The sequence below is a fragment of the Colobus angolensis genome, unplaced genomic scaffold (assembly GCF_000951035.1).
Source record: "Colobus angolensis palliatus isolate OR3802 unplaced genomic scaffold, Cang.pa_1.0 Scaffold25, whole genome shotgun sequence".
Classification (NCBI taxonomy): Eukaryota; Metazoa; Chordata; class Mammalia; order Primates; family Cercopithecidae; genus Colobus; species Colobus angolensis.
Window position 1 is genome coordinate 4,740,609 of NW_012115710.1, and position 4,972 is coordinate 4,745,580.

Below are 4,972 nucleotides of genomic sequence, written 5' to 3' on the forward strand. Positions count from 1 at the left end.
GCTGGAGTGCAGTGGCACGATCTCAGTTCACTGCACCTCCACCTCCCAGGTTCAAGCGATTCTTACGTCTCAGCCTCCCAAGTAGCTGGGATTACAGGCACAACACCACTGTGCCCAGCTAATTTTTGTATTTCTAGTAGAGGTGGGGTTTTGCCATGTTGGCCAGGCTGGTCTCGAACTCGTGGCCTCAAGGGATCCGCCCGCCTCAGCCTCCCAAAATGCGTGAGTCACTGCACCTGGCCTAATTCTGCTTTCTAATTTGCCTCCCTGACATGTGGGACGCTTCAATAGGGATGGCGCCAGGTTCAAGAGGCTGAAGAAGAGACCCAGGGCTAGCAAACGAGACATAGGGTTTATCTGAGGGAACTTACAGGGTGATCCGGTGGTGGTGAGCTGGACAGGAGAACCACAACCACCTGCAAAATGCATGCAGTTTATATAACACTTTCACTTAGCACCCTCCCCCAGCAACCTCCATGCAGCAACCCTCATCCTCAGGGTATGCTTAAGTTATTGCTGCCAGGCGTGTCTACCATATACACTCCACTCCAGCATACCCACCTTGTTGTGTTTTTTTTTGTTTTTGTTTTTCGTTTTTTTTGAGATGGAGTCTCACTCTGTCGCCAAGGCTGGAGTGCAGTGGTGTGATCTCGGCTCACTGCAACCTCTGCCTCCCGGGTTCAACTGATTCTCGTGCCTCAGCCTTCTGAGCAGCTAGGACGACAGGCCCTCGCCACCACACCCGGCTAATTTTTGTATTTTTAGTAGAGATGGGGTTTCACCATGTTGGTCAGGCTGGTCTTGAACTCCTGACCTCAAGTGATCCGCCTGCCTTGGCCTCTCAAAGTGCTGGGTTTACAGGCATGAGCCACCGCGACCCGGCCACTCTAGCATACCTTTTAATGGCCCTCACATTCTTGTGCCATTCTTCCACCATTTCCCTGGGGCCAGGTATGCAGAGGAGCATTGCAGCCTGAACCACAGCAGCAATACAAACTACAACAGAAAAGAGTAATGAATATAAAAGTGGCTTCAGGTACTCAGGTTCGCTGCTGGGATGCACCATGGCGGCCCGCAGTGGAGGAGAGGGGCAGCTCTCTGCAGATCCAACAGTCTGTTTTGTTCTGGGGAGAGACCACCATCTGTGCCCAGCTGGTAAGAGGTTTGCTGCATACCATCTATGGGTGAAAAGTGAGATGTTTAGTGAGTACAAGAAGGAGCAAGTCATGGTCATTTTTTTCTTTTTGAGACAGAGTTTCACTCTTGTTGCCCAGGCTGGAGTGCAGTAGCTGGCTCTCGACTCACTGCAACCTCAGACTCTTGGGTTCAAGCGATTCTCCTGCTTCAGCCTCCCGAGTAGCTGGGATTATAGGCGCCTGCCATCATGCCTGGCTAATTTTTTGTATTTTTAGTAGAGGCAGCGTTTTGCCATATTGGCCAGGCTGCTTTCGAACTGCTGACCTCAGGTGATCCACCCGCCTCGGCCTTCCAAAGTGCTGGGATTACAGGCACGTACCACTGCACCCAGCCTCGTGGTCATTTTACAAGAAACAGGAAGTCGTGTCCTTCTCAGAGAGCACCACCCCAGCAGTGGCCTGGTGCTTGGTTTGCAATACCAAATATGTTGGCCCCATCTCTACAAAGTGTAATGTGAGGCTGGAGTAAGACAATAGGGATATTATGCAGTGTGGGCATCCAGATGCTAGACTGTTACATGCATCCCCCAGGTGTGGGGAAGAATGTTCCTCCATATCAGCCCCCCAAAGGGGGCTGCCTGCTACCATCCAGTCCTGTGTTTCTCCTTGTAGTAGGTGCATGGTAGGCCTTAAAGGCCCCTTAAAGACGGTGCCCAGATGTCAGTGCACAGGACTATTGGGTCCGGCTTCTAGAAGAAACCATCCAGGCAGCTTGCAGCTCAGCCCATTGGTTACTATGTCCTTTGCCTGTATCGAGCCAGACACTCTCAGTGGACAGCTGGATACAGGTGCAAGGATTGCCTTGTGACAAGCCATCTGCGTGCCAGGCCTGGTCAGGAATTGGGCCCTGTCCCTCTCATATAAAGGAGGGAATCTGTGGAGGCTCAGTGCCTCTGTCAAAGACTGTCCTTCAGCTGTCACATAGGTGACAGGGCCAAGCAGCAAACAGAGCCCTGTGCTAGTTTGTGTACTTCTGTTGCAGGCATGCATGCCATTTAGCCACAGTCTGTTTCTGGGCATTCCCAGATTTTGGTTTCTGGGAAACCAAAATTCGTGCCTCAGCCTCCTGAGTAGCTGGGATTATAGGCACGTGCCACCACACCTGGCTAATTTTTGTCTTTTCAGTAGAGATGGGGTTTCACCATATTGGCCAGGCTTGTCTTGAACTCCTGACCTCAAGTGATCCGCCTGCCTTGGCCTCCCAAAGTGCTACTTGGGAGGCTGAGACTAGGATAGAAGCCTTTATGCTAGTCTAAAGGTGTCCTACTTTAGACTAGGATAAAGGCTAAGGCCCCAGGATCCCGATAAGAGCGATGGTGGCTGGGTGGCTGGAGACTGCTGGCCACATATAGAGGTAGCTAACTACATATTGGTCACCTAAGAATGCACAGTCTGGCTGGGCACGGTGGCTCATGTCTGTAATCCCAGCACTTAGGGAGGCCGGTGGGAGGAGGTGGGTGGATCACCTGAAGTCAGGAGTTCGAGACCAGCCTGGCAAACATGGCAAAACCCTGTCTCTACTAAAAATACAAACATTAGCTGGGCGTGGTGGCAGGCACCTGTAATTCCCGGCTAACCTACTATGGGGTACTGGGTATGTACTAGCATGGGATCCCCTTTGGAAGATCTTCCACTTGCTGTAAGGCATAACACGTAGTGCAGAATTGTAGCTCCATGACACTATAATCTAACTTCAGTCCCCTTCCATAGCTGGAACCAGAATCCTAAAGGCACAAGTTTGTGTCCTTGCCTTTGCCACCGGTCCCAGTTGGCCCCCTTCTTGACTAAGTGCTACAGTGGCCTAAGGAGTTGAGCCAAATGGGAAATAAAAGGACACCACGGCCTTAGGAGAAGAACTAAGGTTTGCAGCCACTTTGGTGGTGTAGGATGTGGGTAGGCCTGCACAGTATCTAGAATGGCAAATTGAACACTGTTAGTCTTAGCCAACCAGATGACACCAAGTGTTTGACTGATAAGCCTGGACCCCCGCCTTTGCCTGCATCGAGGGCCCATCCTGTTAACAGGAAGGTGAGGGCTATAGAGACTCGGAAGTTAGCTGGAAAAAGATTAAGAATTTAGCGTGATATCATCAATGTAATGGAAAACATGCACCCGCTCCAGGGTAGTCCATCTACTGAGGTCTGTGGCCACTAGGCGTTGACAGATAGTGAGGCTATGGAAATATTCTCAAGGCAAGAGAGTAAAGGTATAATTGTTCTCCTTCCCAGGTGATAAGGTTAGGCTTTTTTGTGTGTGTGAGACGGAGCCTCCTTCTGTTGCCCCGGCTGGAGTGCAATGGCGCAGTCTCAGCTCACTGCAACCTCCACCTCCCGGGTTTACACCATTCTCCTGCCTCAGCCTCCCGAGTAGCTGGGACTGCAGGCGCCGCCACCTCGCCCGGCCAGTGTTTGGCTTTGTGCCCCCACCCAAATCTCATCTTGAGTTGTAATCTCTGTAATCCCCACGTGTTAGAGAGACCAGGTGGAGGTAATTGAATCATCCGAGCGGCTTCCCCCATGCTGTTCTCCTGGTAGTGAGTGAGATCTCGCGAGATCTGATGGTTTTATAAGGGGCTCTTCCCCCTTGGCTCAGCCTGGTGAAGAAGGTGCCTTTCTTCCCCTTTGCCTTCTGCCGTGATCTTAACCTTCCTGAGGCCTCCCCGGCTCTGCTGAACTGTAAGTCAGTTAAACCTCTTTCCTTTATAAATCACCCAGTTTTGGGCAGTCCTTTATAGCAGCGTGAAAACGGACTAATATACCAGGTGAATGCAATGACAAAACGAGGTGCGTTCAGTCCCTCTCCTATCCTCGTCAGAAAGGAGGCAATATGAGAACAGCTGCATACATTGGGGGGGCACTTTATTGAACTCCCAGTAATCTGTCATTCTCCGTGTCCCATCAGGCATCCACATGAGCCATGCAGGGCTATTGTATGGGCTGTTCACTGGTCTTATAATGTCTACCCGGACTTCCTTCCTTTTCAGTCCCTACGATCTCATCACGACCTCCTGGCAGGTGTTGTCGTTTCAATGCTGCTATTCACAGAGGGGCTGGCAGCTGTGCTGGTGTCCATTTCGCATTCCCCTTGATCACACGCTTCACCATCCTAACTCAGTCGGAATTCAGAGGGTCAAGCCTGATGAGACAGCCATTCCCAAGATGTACTCTGGAACAGGAGCTTTGTATACTAAATAGGGTTTGGGTGGCAGTCTCCTAACTTGTAATACTAGCTCAACCTGTCTGACTTTCACAACCCTCCACCCCCCCAACCATCTATTGTTATAGGCCACTGGAACCACACATGTCACCGCATACGAGAGTGCATTCAGCTACAGGATCCGCTGGGGACAGCCTGTGCATTCTTGTTTTTTTGTTTTGTTTTGTTTTTGAGACGGAGTCTCACTCTGTCACCCAGGCTGGAGAGCAGTGGCATGATCTTGGCTCACTGCAGCCTCTGCCTCCCGGGTTCAAGCAATTCTCCTGCCTCAGCCTCCAGAGTCACTGGGATTACAGGCGCCCAGCTAATTTTTGGTGTTTTTAGTAGAGACTGGGTTTCACTGTGCTGGTCAGGCTGGTCTCGAACTCCTCACCTTGTGATCTGCCGGCCTCAGCCTCCCAAAGTGCTGGGATTACAGGTGTGAGCCACCACGCCTGGATGCATTGTTTTTTTGCCTTTTTTTTTTTTTTTTTGTGAGACAGAGTCTCACTCTGTGGCCCAGGCTGGAGTGCAGTGGCATGATCTTGGCTCACTGCAACCTCCAGATTTTGGTTTCTGGG